The sequence below is a fragment of the Hermetia illucens genome, chromosome 1, assembly GCF_905115235.1.
Source record: "Hermetia illucens chromosome 1, iHerIll2.2.curated.20191125, whole genome shotgun sequence".
Classification (NCBI taxonomy): domain Eukaryota; kingdom Metazoa; phylum Arthropoda; class Insecta; order Diptera; family Stratiomyidae; genus Hermetia; species Hermetia illucens.
The window spans coordinates 146160662-146176701 of NC_051849.1; the positions used below are offsets into that span (position 1 = coordinate 146160662).

General features: G+C 43.7%; 1 protein-coding gene across 3 annotated transcripts in view; it reads left to right on the plus strand.

The window, feature by feature from the left end:
- The window catches only part of LOC119647011 (gamma-aminobutyric acid type B receptor subunit 2), a 203403-nt gene that overhangs the window by 43210 nt on the left and 144153 nt on the right, over positions 1 to 16040 (plus strand). Inside the window, exon 1 of one of the 3 annotated variants that reach the window (XM_038047750.1) lies at positions 3389 to 3470. The exons of 1 other annotated variant lie outside the window; for it this stretch is intronic. The gene's annotated coding sequence lies outside the window, so the exon portion shown is untranslated. Of the gene's footprint in view, positions 1 to 3388; positions 3471 to 3767; positions 4330 to 16040 lie in introns of those variants that run through there. One more of the 3 variants, XM_038047749.1, reaches the window with a different exon arrangement.

The following is a 16040-nucleotide window of genomic DNA, read 5'->3' on the forward strand; positions in this document are numbered from 1 at the left end:
GGACAGGGAAAGGGTTTTCTGGAGAAGAGCCGCTACACCATATATTATAGCGGTCATCCAGTAAACCATGTGCTCGGAGTAGGTTTCTTAGTCAGCCAAAAAATGAAACCTGCTGTTATCGGCTTTGAAAATATAAGTGAACGGCTATGCACTCTGCGCTTGCGAGGTAAGTTTAGAGACTTACATCATTAACGTGCACGCCCCTACAGAGGAGACTGCAGAGTCTACGAGGCAGTAGAACGAACCCTCGAAGCCTGTCCCAGATATGATACCAAAATCATACTTGGGGATTTTAACAGCCAAGTAGGAAAGGAGCCCGTATTCAGGCGATACGTTGGCTCCCGTAACTTACACGAAAAAACAAATGATAACGGACTGCGGATAATTCAATTAGCAGGGCCACACGAAATGGTTGTTGGGAGTACCTGGTTTGCGCGGAAAACGGTCCACAAACATACGTGGGCCTCTCAGATCGGGCCACTTTCAACCAAATTGACCACGTGTTGATCGAACGCCGCCACCTCTCAGCCTTGATGAATGTCAGAATATATAGAGGGGCCAATATCGACTCGGATCATTACCTCGTTGTCATGGTTCTCCGAGCTCGAATTACAATACCACCTAGAATCCCCTCTGACAATCAGGTGAGAGTGAACACTGAAGCCGTCCACAACACACGGCAAAAGGAAGCCTGGGAGAACCAACAAGTCTGTGAACTAGAAAAGTACAGGGAGCAACCGCACCAGGCGCGGAAATTTTACCAACAAGTCAGCAGGATGAAGCCTTATACACCTCGATGCTCATCCTGCCGAGAAAAAGAGGAAAATCTGATTTCCGACAGAATGGGCATATTGGAGCGATGGGTTGAGTACTTTGATGAGCTACTGAACAACCAGAACATCGGCGATTTAGAGGTCCCGCCAACTGAAGACGACGGACAAATGCTGCCACCACCAAGTTTAGGAGAAACAGTCGGTGTAATTCATCGAAGCGACCAGTTACAGCAAGTGGTTCATCAGCTTGTGCTCAAGGTATGGGACAGCGAATCAATGCCTGACGATTGGCTACGAGACATTATCTGTCTCATACATAAAAAGGGAGATATCACACAGTGCAGCAATTATTGAGATATCACGTTGCTGAGTACCATCTATAAGATATTCTCTATTATCTTGCTAGGCCGGATAGCCCCATACGCCCAGAACATCATTGGCCTATACCTAAGAGGCTTCACTCCAAGCAAATCAGCAACAGATCAGATTTTCTCTCTCCGGCAAGCGATGGAAAAACTGTCGGAATATGGACAACAGTTGCATAATCTGTTCATCGACTTTAAAGCCGCCTATGATAGCATAGCCAGGGTAAAACTTTACACGGCCATGAAAGAATTCGGTATCTTGACGAAATTAATAAGACTGACTAGTCTGACCCTGACCAATGTGCGAGGCCAGATAAAAGCAGCAGGATTACTCTCAAGACCATTCGACATTAACAACGGTCTACGACGAGGGGATGCGCTATCATGCGTCCTCTTTAACCTGGCCCTCGAGAAAGTGATCCGTGATGCTGAGGTAAATGCAAGAGGTACGATCCTCTTCAAGTCCACCCAACTACTGGCCTATGCTGACGATATCGACATCATGGGAAGAACCACCCGAGACGTACAAACTGCCTTCATCCAGATCGAGCAGGCGGCAATTGGCGCGAGATCTTGGGCTGCACATCAATGAAGGCAAGACAAAATATATGATGGCAACGTCAGCACCGAAAGTCAACCAACCAACAACATCAAATCGCACTGGTCAAACACGAAGAAGAATAAGGATAGGAGAATACAACTTTGAGACCGTTGACAATTTCTCCTATCTAGGGTCGAAAATCACAACCGATAACAGCTACGATGATGAAATCCGCGCACGGATGTTGGCAGTCAACAAAGCCTATTTCAGCGTACGAAAACTGTTTCGCTAGAAACGTCTCACCATAGGGTCAAAGCTCTTACTTTGCAAGACAATGATCTTGCCAGTGCTCATGTATTTCTCGGAGACTTGGGTTCTTAGCAAGAAGAATTGCAAAGTCTTGGCCGCGTTCGAGAGAAGAATCCCCCGAAGAATTTTTGGCCCCCTACATGAGGATGGACGATTCCGTAGCCTACATAACGACGAAATCTATGAACGATATTATGACCATCCGGTTGTGGATAAAATCCGACTCAATAGGTTACGGTGGGCGGGTCACTTAATCCGTATGGAGGAGGATGATCCCACCCGGAAAGTCTATAAGGGCAATATCTATGGTAGGAAAAGAAGACGAGGCAGACCCTGCCTAAGATGGAGCGAAGGCGTAGGTCAGCACGCCAGACAGCTTTTAGGGATATCGAATTGGTGGACCTCGGCGCAAAACCGGGATGATGTTGACTTGTGATACTAAGAGGCGTTTCTTCCTGAGCTATAGAAACTGCTCACCAAATGAATGACTGGCTTCGTTTTGCGAAATTCATCTCTCGGCTTCGACAGCCTTGGCTAAAAATGAAGACCTAGCTGTTGCGATTCCACCCTTTCCTGTTATTTTGGTTGACAGCTTCCTTGTTAAGTCCCAGTCGTAGCTGCACTCTAAGAACGAGATGTACAGCCAGCGATGTGAATGACAGCTGTAGTTGCAGAGTAGTGCTTCATCCAGTCTAAATAATTTGAATTTATTTTTATTTATTTATCTTATTTATTTATTATGGAACTCGATTACTATCTTGAATTCGAAAATCTATCTGATGAATCTCAAAACAGAACTAGTTTTTGTTAACTTTTTTCTATAAAATACTTTCATACGCGTCGCTCCTGCCTTCTCTTTAGCTTCTCATGGAGATTGTATTATGCCTACAAATGTTCAGTACATCTCCCATTATTTATTTAATGTTAAACACTTTCTCGACATTAGATTCAGGAAGATATTAGGAGGCAGACACTAACATGAAGGTACATAAGAAACGTCTCAGATGAAATATAGTATTTTGTCTTCACAAATTAAATATGAGGCTGAAGCCAGGACTACGGTACAACAACAGATACATACTCTTTCAGCTATTTGCCCCGAAAACGCTACAGAAAAACATTCCCGAGAAGCTGAAAAGTAACTTGAGCAATTCCATGAATTTCGGTATTGCAAATACGTACTTCTAATTAACCGACTCACTTTCTAGTAACTGGATTGGATCCCATCCTAAGACCCGGCACTTTTCTCTTAACACTGAAGATTAACTCGCTCCAACCTGGGTCATGCGTAGAAACAGCATCCACAGGAGTCAAATGCATCAACTCTCTCGATGCAAAGTATGGTCCAGTCAGAATGCTTACCATCAGTTTGTGGATGTCCTTCCAAGGCGCTAGAAGTCGGTTAGTCAAGCTCCTTCCTCGGAAGCAACTCTTGTACTAAGCGATAGTATTTGTGCTCGTTAAGCAACATTTTTAATTGAAGTAAGCCTTGGGACTACTACATTACTGACCCGAGGGCATAGCATGCCTTGTACACCCCGCAACGGTGTCCTTGCTTATTCGACTCTGCTGCTTAGCCATTTCCCAGATCTTGGGGTTGTAATTTGCCACTGAAGTTGCACTTCCTTCAGTCTGGCATCGTTTAAGTGGTTGTCCTTTTCGGGGGGTAATCTCAAGAATTCCGAACGCTGCTGAACTCCATGAAAGGATATCATATAGTGGATCCTTGTGAACTAGTTTCGACTAAGGCTACCTGGGGAGTTTTATTTCCGTGGCTTTCTGCCAACGTTCTCTAAACGCTGCAAGAGCACCATATTGACACAGATTGCTGGTGGAAAGTCGTTACATATGTACTTAAGGTTAAAGCATCCTTTGCTTTTCCGGTGAGGTTGAGCGTATTTCTCAATGTCACTGCTACGGATCGTTTGCCGCCAGTCCCGGAGTTCGCTTCATTGTGCTGGAATGTTGTTATAGTGGGTGTTTCGTGGAAGTGTTTTTGGTGTGGTGCAACTTCGTGCAGACATTAATGACCATATAAATAGTGCATGGTCATTGTTTTTTGCAGGAAGCATTTGTGCAAAAAATAAGCAAATTTATCTGCCCGTATTCCTGCTCTACCATCGAGTATGTACGAGCGTGTGTGTTGATTTTATACAGTGGAGTGTTTACAGTACATCGGTGCCAACTCTACTAAAAGTGTTCAGATTAATGTGTTTGCATATGTGAGCAATTAAAAGCGTTACAATGGGGAAACAGAAAACAAAATGTAATTTGCCTCAAAATTGAATCTATTTAAGCGTGAAGTGTACATATTGATTCTGCTTGATCCAGGAGGAGTCCAGTAAGTATTGGATGAATAGCGACTGATTTGAAAGCTTGTGAGGACAACAATGACTGTATGGAAATGCTTGTGGCAAAAGATATCGCTAAAATCATTCGTAGGAGGATTAATAGGTTTGTTCCTATTGATGTACATTGGCTTTTTGTTCTCCGTTACGTTAATGATGCAGTTGGTGGGGTGGAAAAGGAACCAACCTTGGGACTAATATAGATAACCTACTTTATTTGCGAATCCATGAGTGCTCGCATGAATATAAATATTGGAACAATATCTAAATAACGCAAAAGGAAGAGAGTGTTTGTATGTCCAGTACCACAAGTGAAAGTAAGATGTTTAGCAAAACAATGTCCAAAACGCATCGCTTTCTTCGGATTGAATATCTTCCTTCATTGAGATTAATTTTATCCTAGCTTTATTGGCAAAGTTTTCCGATGTCACCGTTTCAACTAGTTACTTTTCTAGGCTTCTGTTTTCGCCCATAGATTTTTGATAATTCAAAGTCTCACGGAGCATCTACATTTTCGGCGACGGTATAAGTATCTTTTACTGTTTCTTGGAGAGCAAAATGAGATTATAATTAGTTTTCCACAATCTACTGCTGATCACTAAGTTCCTTATGAAAGCCACGCGTTGCTTCATTTGTCAAGATATTGACTCAGAAGGAAGTCGGTCGCCTAAGGAAGAGAGTCTAAAGAAAACATCATCAAAGTGTTATGAATCCTCGTGTCGGTGTCGACCAACTTAGGCTTGCTTATGTATTTCGTCATATGAAGAATTGCTGAGCGAGTCGGAGGAGGAAGACTGGAGGCGTTTCTGTTGTGCCTTGTCACGTGAACTGTTGCGGAGACCCGAGCCTTCGTTGCTTCCTGGTACTGAAGCGGCGGGGGGGGGGGGGGGATTAATCCTTTTCGGTGTTGGGAAATCGAGGAGAGTATGGTGAGTCTCAGATCTCGGAAGTTACCCCTCTGGGATGTCATGTCCGGTGTCTGAATCTTTGTTGTTTATGAGAGGGCTATTTACCTACTTTCTGCAGAACTGCCAGGGTTATTATGCTCCTGAAGTCCCTAAATCAGAATAGAAGTAATCCTGGGTCATACAGGGCTATATCTCTTCCCTTGGCTTTTAGCAAACTCCTAGAGAGGATTATGGTTCAGCGAGCTTCGGAACTGGCAGGTCCGTCGACGACTTCTTAATGAGTGCTAAAAACTTTGTTGTATGTTATGTTAGCAAATACGTTTTTGGCATCTTTGTAGATTTCAAAGACACATTTGATTACTTAAATTAATCGTCCTTGTTGTTAAAACTTTGTTTGGCTGCCAGGAATTAGCTCTGTCAAAGAGCAATTTCCATAGTAAAAAGCACTCATTCATGGCGTCAACGAGGTGCTTGCAAAGATCTATCGCAGGCACATTTACATATATGAAACCTAACGATGGACGAACTGTTGTTGTTTCCGCTCAAGCCATGCCCTAATATTGGAGATGAGGTTATGTTTCCACCGACCCTTCATAGACTCAGCCCATCTGCGTTGCTTGCGATCATTCGACTATGACCTTGTCGTATTCTTGCGTTCTGTGTGCTCTCCATACATGGTATAGCACACTCATTTTTATCGCATGAATGTCAATTGGGATCATCCCCGCCAACACCAGTGCCGCTTCATCGGAGGTGATTGTAAAAGCACTGGAAATCCTCTAAACCAGAGCCGGCTTTGACATGACACTGACTTCAATTTTCACAGTACTTTTTTTTTCGTAAGACTGCTTCCATTTTCGTGTCCACCAAAGTCAATCCAGCTCTTTCCAGCCAGTACTTTACCGCTCTCACTGTTTCCGTCACATAGACCTTCATACCTTTTGGGTGCTCTGTTGTAACAACCACAACTAGATCGTCTGCAAAACCGAAAATGGTAGTCCTCTTTGGGGCGGGAAGAGCATACATCCAATTATACATGATTTGAGTTTGAGTTTTGGCATAAAACAGGAGACCCAGTACCGATGCATATTGCACCCCCGCTTTTACAATGTACCTTTCGGGGTCCTCATCCATCCCTTACCAGAAAGTCCTCTCTGGAACGTAATTTTCAAACAGATTCGCCAAATAACTCAGAACGCTTATGTGAGTCAACGGCCCGTAAATTTTGTTCCAACTGGCCGAGTTGAATGCGGTTGTGACATCCAATACCAACCCGGAACAACAACTGCCAGAAACTAGTGTGCCTATTCCTAGATTCACAACCATGCTTATTGCTTTCACAGTAGAGTAGGAATCAAACTGGCGCTCCGCTCCTCTGCTGTTTTCAACGATGGATAGGAGTCTGTTGCAGATGACTCTCTCTATTATCTTCCCTATTATATCTAGCAAGCATATTGGACGATCTTATGCTGGGTCTCCAAGTGGCTTGCTGGGTTTGGGAAGTAACACGAACTTTTGTATTTTCCAGTGTTCGCGAATAGGTCGGGCATAGTTTTCACTGCCAGCTTCAAAGCTCGGTTAGGAATACCATCCAAACTCTTCGGCCTTGTTGTCGCCGATCTTACCGCATATTTCCCGTACCTTTTTCGCAGTTATTATTCGCAGGTATTATCCTTCGTTCAGCTGAGCAACCTGAGGTGATCTCCGCAGACTTTTCGTTACCAGTGAGTAGACTTCACTCTAAGAGTTTATATCGACATGGTCACACAATTGTCTGAAGCAGTTCTTTTTACTCCTCAGAATGGCTTCTTTTAAGCGGCCACGCAGTTACCTGTGTGTCTCCTCTCGACCGTCGCTAGGGAACTTTCCCTAGATTTCGTGGTTCCAATCACTTCCTGGGCATAGTAGCATATTTCCGTTATCTATTGAGTGTTTTGGGTGACTACTTCTACCTTAGCTCTTTAGTTCCACGAAAAGCATGTGCCCCACCAAAGTTTTCGCCGTCGAGTCGAGCAAACCATGCGGCATTCTGCGAAAGTTTTTTTCGAGCTCGATTTGCTCTTCATTTCTATGTAGATTGCCTGGCGGCTACTGGCTAAAACGACGCTTATATATGTATGGTCCATTATAGTCCCCAAGCGAATTTCCTGAAATTGTATGAGACCTTAACGTTTGCGAGTACTCCGTGACCTGCTATGATTATCGGTCAACGTCCTCTTACATACAAAGCGCTCAGTTTCTGCTCATACTAGGCAAGTGTAGCGGTGGGTGGAACATAGCACCTGTAGATGTGAACTCGTCCCAACTTCGCTTTGAAGAAGTTTTCGTCCGGGTTCTGCAATATTTTCTGGAAAGCTTCTTCTCTGCAAGCCTATAGTGCTGCTTGGCTTGTTTAGTCTTTAATTCAAATGCCATCACAGTGGTATCGGCATGGCTCATTAATTATCGCCACACCGATGTTTTCCTCGCGAATTGTTTGCGAGAATAGGTTCTGCGCCTACCCGGAGTGGTTGAGGTTTATTTGTATCAATCTCATCTGCGATTTGCGTTGAGGCTTTTCTGTATTTCGAGCACTTGCTGTTCCAATGTGACGATAGTCCACTCCCCCCTTCCTTCTCTTTGCACACTAAGCATTTTGGGTCAGCTCCACAGTCCTTGCTAAAATGGATTCCAGTCCGCATCTCCTGCATTGAAGAGGCCTACGATCTAAGGCATCCTTTCAGTGTCCATCCTACTCGTACTCTCCCTGCTGCTAGCAGTCTGAGTGCTCCCTCTCCTGGTAGGCTGACTATGCCAGTTTGTCTTTCCGCAGTTTTTCGCGGCGTTTTTATCGCTGACTCCTGTAGTGCAATATATTTTTACAGATTTTAGTCCTCCCCGCCGTTATGGTAGTTTTTTACATAAGGTTTCTTTCTGGCACCGTATAATGCGCTGACATTGTCTTCCAAATTGGTAAGTTGGGGTCTGTCTTGGCTCCCCTGAGAATACCAGCGTGTGACTCTTCACGCACTTTAGAGGTGATAGTCATCTCCGGTCATATTTTACTCTGATCCTTTGTTTTTCGAGGTGCAATCTTTCTCCAGGCTTCTACATTCACTTTGAGAGATCCACTCCTTTTTTTCGGAGTCGCTCTACGTGGATTTCGCAGGCAGCTTCAGGGTTTGCTTTCCTGTTGATTTGGTCAACTTCCGCGTGGCGTCTTCACCGGTTTCCCCTCTTTCGTTACTCGTATCGCCTGACTCACTTTTTCGTTCGACGCCTTAACCCCTCTTTCATCTTGAGCCTTGCCGTACGCTAAACGGATGCCTCTTATCATGATCCTTCTATTTCGGTGAATATTTCGGGATTCGTTCGTGAATTCTACTCAGTGCGATAGAGGCAGCTCCAGATCGATCGCTGGGTTTTGCGTCCGTATGGGTGGTGGCTTGAGAGGAAGCAAGCTTCTTCAGAATCGATGCGCCGATAGAGCTAGCTCTAGCTCTTTCCGTGCGCTTGTAAACTTAAATGACACAGTAGCCAAAGTTGCCACTGCTGACGGCTGGGAGTCCGTCTGCTCATTCCTGAAAACCGTCAGTATTGGGTTTTTGAAGCCCAGCAACGTAAGAAAAGGAATCAGCCTTCTGCTCCTCCATGTTTGGTTTTTTTTTCTGTATATCCTTTCAAGCGCCATTTTTTATCCACGCGCAGGCTGTTTGCTCTCGCCTACCCGGCCTGGGCATAAGTACGCCCATACACGCATTTTTCGGGAGGGGTGTGCCTTTGCTGCAAATAGATCTATTGAGTGTTGAACGGGAAAAGGATTTAAGTCAAACAGATGTTGGCGCTCCCCTGATATGGCATAGTAGTTTAAATGACTTTCCCTTCGCGCCCCTAGTCGGGGTTGTGGTGTGGGATAGAGGACTGTTTTCCTGTCCTCCGCGTCGGTTAAGGATACTATGACATACGGAATCTAGATGAATCCGCGTTCATGTATGAAACAGTATTTATGATTTGAGCCAGTGCCTCGCTAGCAATGATACGGTCCGATCTGCCAATTCATACAGACAGTGTTCCTTCTCGTTGTTTCATCTGTAGTATGATGGGGGAATGGCCATAGTAGCCGTGGTGGACATCCACCAGTTCCGTGTGTTTTGTATAAGTGTTGCGTTGTGATGCCTGATGTTGTGTGTTGCACCCAGAACCATAGTTAACTGATGGAAAAATTTCGTTACTATGGTGCGCATCGAGCCGAGCCACTTACTCGGGGACCGGAATGGTCCTGTGAGAGCATATGCTTTAAGACAGTTCGTCGAGGATGTCTTCTCGGCTCGATAATTTGTGATTGGTCACTTGTGGAAATTTCATGGTGGTTGTAGTTGTGCCTCGTGAGCTCCTTTTGAATTGAGCTGTACAACTCGGCCTTAGTTGCAAGAGAGATGTTAGATGGTCCTCGCATCCACTAGTGTGAATGCTGAACCTCCACTCAATATAAACCAGTATCGCTGTTCTAGTCAGTGGCTGTGAAATAAACCAATCCATCTCCGAAGAGGATGGCACACGGCAGGTAATCACATTAAATCCCCAGAACCTTCTTGTGATACGGAAGTGTAAACATTTTAAGGGGACACGTTTAGTGAAGCCCCCTTACATGTTACTCCCGGCCGACAATAGGTGTTACGAATTTCATTAAGGTACCTTTGTTTTCTTGATTATGCCTTATTAAGTACTACTCCGTAGGCTGGGTTTATGTTCAGGCTCTTATATTTCGGTTCTAATATTTGATGGAAAAAAAAGCTTTCATCTAAATCCGTTCATTTTTCTCTGGTTGTCTGAATATCCTCAAGAGAAACTCCGGGAGATTACAATCAATCTAGCTACCCTTCCCTAAGTGCTCCAAAACGCTTCTGCTATCGTTCTTTCTGAATTCTTCGGCTGACAGTTGCATATTGCAGGAAACATCCTCTCGCTTGTGCACGCTTCGAAAGACTCAGCAAATTTATGCGGCCTGCATTTCATAGTAAATTAAAGGGTTAAATTCGATACTTCCGCCAGAACCGGAGTTTCGTTGTCGCATATTCCGGTGCAGATCTCCACTAGTTTGTCTGTCATTATTGCTGGATTTTCCATCACGTTCAGAGATATCAGAAAGGTTTCAGCGTTCCTGTCTTACTGATGAAATAGCCCCTGGATAATTAGTGGGTTACCCTAGGCACACTGCTATCAAAGTTTGTTCATTTAATACTTTTTTTAGGCTAGCCTGATGTCCTTCTCTGCCTTGGGTATGCTGTTTCCCTGGAACATGGTTGCCTCCATCGGTAGAAGATCATTGGTGGCCGCTGTAGGTGTAATACTCACTAACGTTCCAGGACTTACCACGAACCCGTGCGGATCAATGCGCGGATAGATACCTCTTATTTTAGTCTTGTTCTTTCAGATGAGAGAAAACCCATCCGATTTGAATTTTTTTTTACCACCACCAACATCTCAGCTATTAAACTTCCAATAAGCTCTACTTCAACTCTCTTCCTTCAGCGCAAATTGTCATTCTAGAACCTTTCCGAATGCCACTTCTTCAAAATTTTGATTCTCTCCAAGGAGTTTCTAACTGGGTCACGTCATCAGTTTGACCCAGCGATCATTTTCCGCTTGGGACATGAGGTCGCCTTTCTGAGTACTTCGAATCTTTTAACCCCTTAGGTTAGCGTGAGCTTCAATCTTTCTTTATCTGCGCGTACGAGAAGCCCCGGGGCGAATCCGCACCTTTGCTCTTCCTTCGCCTTTTTGTTAATGGCTTGGTGCATTCACCATTTTTGTTTCCCTTAGATTTCATTTTGAATGCCGAAACCCGCAAACATTCTCCCTTGCATGCTTTTAGTCCAGTCTTTCGAAACTAAAGGTGCCGTTTTTTCCTATTAGAGGTTGGCTGCCTCTTTTGTTTGCTGACCGGTCAATGATATAATACTTTGATTAGCTCCTATTTCGCCTGCGACACTGTTGGGATGGCAGTTTCGCCTTTTCTTTGGTATTTTTTCCTCCCCTTGTGCCTATTACATTGGGTCTTAATGGTTTTTATGACGTTTTTAATAGCTTGGTGTAGGTTGTCCTAGTCTTCGATAAACTCGGACACTTCAACTGTAAGTTGTATGAAAGGTAGTCACTCCGTGTTGTTTATGATCCTTGACTGGATTACTCCTTCTAAACATTCCTTCACTGTTGGCATCCAGTACAATTAAAGAATAGATCGAAGAATTGAGAATTCGTTTTCCTTACATTCTGGTCACGCGCGAGGGTTAAACTGAATTCTAAATATCGGGGGTCTGACAATATGACTTAGTTTAGCACCGGCCAGTCTGTAAACACCTTCCCTAGTTCAAAAGCGATCATCCACAAATTTTTTAAAAGTATTGAATACGTGCCTCAAAGTAATGCGGCCCGCGATTAAGTAGATAGCGGGCAGAAGACCACTCATCCCAAGATAAAAGTAGGTAGCTTCATGGATTGCCTTTAAATTTAATTCACACATCACAAACATGGAAACATTTCTGCTTTAATATTTTTTGTGCTTAATCTTATAGTGGATCTAGTAGAGGTCTTAACTTTAAGCACGTTGCTTTCGATTGCATATATATGGATATCAGTGGCCGTCCCGAGAAGGTCAGTTAGCAATGTGATGCCAGCCTTGTAACACGTCGCCGGTCTTCCACTATGTTCTGGTTGGAAAACTTTACAGCAAAGATTTTCGTGAAGTTGCATATCGCTTAGCCCATGGGAATGCCCAGAGTTCCTGAGATACCTTGTGTAGGATGTTTCTATCGCCATAGGGTTTTGCAGTCCAACATTCGGACTTACTCCACATTAAATGTGGAGGTCTAGGGGAGGAGCTTTAGGAGTACATTGAGGCAGGATTGCAGAGCCCCGGTTGAACATTCGAACGCGGTTATTTGAAATCTTATTAAGTTTCGTTCTATTGTAAAGAACCGTACATTAGAATGGGACATTCCCGGCTATGTATATCGAGAGAACCATCCTCAACTGGAAATACCATCTCCTTGAAAGCGTCCTCTGGCAGGTTTAGAAGGTTACACAGGCCTTCTCAACTCTCACTTCTACATGTCCTGTTCGATATGGATAGAATTCCGCCCATTTCGTCGCCACCCTGGGGCGTACCTCTGTTCACAGCTCTCGTCACGTGGCTACCTCCCAGATCAGATAGTGTTGTAATATGACAGGCTTACGTCATCTGGGTTCGGATATTTGTGTGCGGAGAAACCGTTTATAGCCCAGCCGATTTTATCCTCGGTAATTACCAATTTAATAGTCCCACACGACTGGGGCTGCACACCTTCCGAGCAAGGCACAGACTCGCTGTTCTACTCACAACTGCAAAGTTTAAACAGAAAATTGCGTCCAGGTGCCTTCGAAGAAAGGATGGGTTCCTATCTTCCTTCGAAAGGATCCTTCTAAGTCTCGCAAATTCGGTGGTGTTTCAAATTTTCTGGCAATAGTCTAACCAGCACAGCCTCCTGGTAGGCGTAATAGCCGAATTTTACTTTTTCAGGTAATTCTGTTGTGCTTGCAGCAGATATTGAAGATCTCCCTGATCGGTTTCTTGAGGGTGAATAGATTTTTATTCCACCACGGCGAAAATGTTTTCTTGCTGTGCTTAGCAGATTACGAGATTTGGAAGAACATTTCGAATTCCTTTACAGAGCCCCGGCCGTCAACTCCAACCGTCACATTTCTCCGAGTGGGGAAAAGGGAGGCATTTATACTGACCGACATTCTAATTAGCCCTTGTTTTGAGGGAAATCCCGACATCGATAGTTTGGGGGTAGAAATACTATGGCTGGTACTTGCTACACCCAATTCAATGGCAGCGGATTCCAAACTGAAACCCCATATTCTGTCAGCGCCTCGCCTCCGGAGGTCCTTGTTGTTATTTGCTGTACAGCAGCTATTTTATTGCCCTAGATGGCTTCAGCCTCCTTGGTGAGTGCCAGCATGTCGTCCTTCGATTATTCACCTGCCATTTCCACATTTTCTTCTATCGGCCGCTTTTAAGGTCTTATTGGAAGCAACACTTTATTAAAATCGGTATACTGTTTGTCTGCCTGTGTTTCCGTCCGTCTATCACACACATCACAAGCGATTACTGAACTTCATGTTAAGGTAGGAACTGGGAATCCCTCTGCATACAGTGAGTGACATCGTTCTAGGTTGAGTTTAACAAGGGGTCCTACATGCACAAGGGTGGAATCAAAATTGTTTTCGCTGAATATAGTCACGTGGCGTATGAAATGAAAAGTCTCGATTAGCAGATGTTCCTTTTTACATTGGTTGCAAAGCGGAAGAATGCAGGTATGGATTTTTAATTTCAAGAGCACTTTCTCAGAAAATACCTAACCTAAAAATTTGAAAAAAAGCACGCTCGGATCAGCATGATCTACTAATACCAATTCAATGTACTCTAATAGACCACTCTCCAGAAGGAACTGGGTCCTGATACACAGTATAACTACCACCTGGACAGAGGCAGGCTACCGCGTCAACGACGGTAAAAAATTGTTCATGACTCCGAGGGCGTGCATAGATACTCGCGGATTATTCACCAATAGATTTTTTCATAGCAACTGCTACTAAGGTGGTGTAGAACTGTTTGTTCAGGCAACCCTCAATCAATCGCACCGATCCGTTAATAGGCCGGGGTTAGATATCTATGTTTGTCTGGAAAGGACTAATGACTGCTGACGTGGTATTAAACCTTCTATAAGGTCTACAAATAAGTTCTGTCGGTTTTCACAATAGATGGCGTAGCTTGTTTTTTATTCCATTGATCCACATTTCCAAACATTCATCGGAAAGCTACTGTCAATAGGCACAAACGTCAGTATAAATTATTTAATTGAAGTGTAAACAACAATACTTTTTTCATAAATGAAAATGGCCACTTTTGTACCAAATAATGTGTTTTTGCGGGGAGTTCTACTTCATTATTTCAATATAAAGAAAAAAGCAACCGAATATCATGGCATTTTGGTGGAAGTTTATGGTGACCATGCTCTATCTGAGCGAACGTGTCAGAGGTGGTTTGGACGGTTTAAAAGTGGCAATTTTGACTTGGAAGATGAAGAGCGCGCCGGACGGCCAACAATTTTTGAAGATGAAGAATTAGAGGCATTGCTCGACCAAGATCCATCGCAAACGCAAGAAGAATTTGGAAAAACACTTGGAGTCACTCAGCAAGCCATTTCCCATCGTTTAAAAGCAATAGGAATTATCCGAAAGGTCGGAAATTGGGTTCCGTATGAACTGAAGCCAAGAAACGTCGAACGCCGTTTTTTCACGTGCGAACAACTGCTCCAACGACAAGAAAGGAAGGGTTTTCTGCATCGAATAGTTACTGGCGATGAAAAGTGGATCCATTACGATAATCCCGAGCGTCGGGCAACGTGGGGATACGCCGGCCATGCCTCATCATCGACGGCCAAAGCGAATATTCATGGTGAGAAGATCATGCTCTGTATATGGTGGGACCAGCTAGGTATGGTATACTATGAGCTGCTAAAACCGAACGAAACGGCCATGGGCAAACTCTTCTGACGTCAAATGATGCGTTTGAGCCGCGAACTCATGAAAGAACGGGCGCAATACCAGCAAAGGCATGATAAAGTTATTTTGCAACATGACAATGTTCGTCCACATGTTGCACAGCCCGTTAAAACATATCTAGAAACGTTGAAATGGGAAGTCCTACTCCACCCGCCGTACTCACCAAACATTGCTCCTTCTGATTACTATTTGTTCCGGTCAATGCAGCATAGCCTGGCTGACCAGCACTTCTCCAATTACGACGAACTCAAAAAATGGCTCGATGAGTGGATAGCGGCCAAGCCGGTAAATTTTTGGCGCGATGGTATCTATGAATTTCCTGAAAGATGGAAGAAAGTTGTGGCTAGCGATGGGCAATACATTGAACAATGAATGTATAACCAATTTTTCACAATAAAGCTTCAAATTAAAAAAAAAACCGACAGAACTTATTTGTAGGCCTTATAACTAAATACTACTACTACTAAGTACGAATTCACAAGACAAGGCTTATTTTCGCGTATGTTTTTGGATTTCTTTCCTAGCAGGAAAGAATAATTGGGATTCAACAAAATTTGGACATTATATTGCCCATATTCCGAGGGATTTTTAAGAATTTTTTTGAAAAATTTGCGCTGAGGAAAAAAGGTTACCTGATATTATTCTGCTGAAGGTCATAACTAGAGTTCTCCAACTGCGGGATTTGTAGGGACTTCAACTTTTATATGAAACCGAAAAGCTTTTAATTTTACATTATCAACTTATTTTTTTAAGGATATGAACCTAAATGTAGGTAAAAATAATCAAAAAAATTGTTTGAAAGTCGCCTTTTGGATATGAAGATATTTCTCACTCTTGCAAACAAAATGCAATTGCAACAAATCCAAATCCACTTGTAGAAAGCACATACGCTAATGTATACGCATAAAGCGAGTATATCCTGGGCGCCCGAGTTTGAGCCTGTACCCTATAAGGGCTCAGTTACACGCTCTTGAGACAGGAACAGGAATTGTGCTTTGGAATTTTTATAGGATATTCTGAGATAGTCAAATTAACGATCTACGCAATAAAAAAAGTCGATTATGAAAACCTCCTAATGTGGTTTCGCCCTTAAGGGGGTCACCCCGTGTGTCAGATCCGAGGAATCGATTTTCTTTTCCTTCAATTGTATCTAGATATAGTGTAGAATAGATGGGCAAAGTGACTTTTTGCTATTCTGAGTCGCTCGG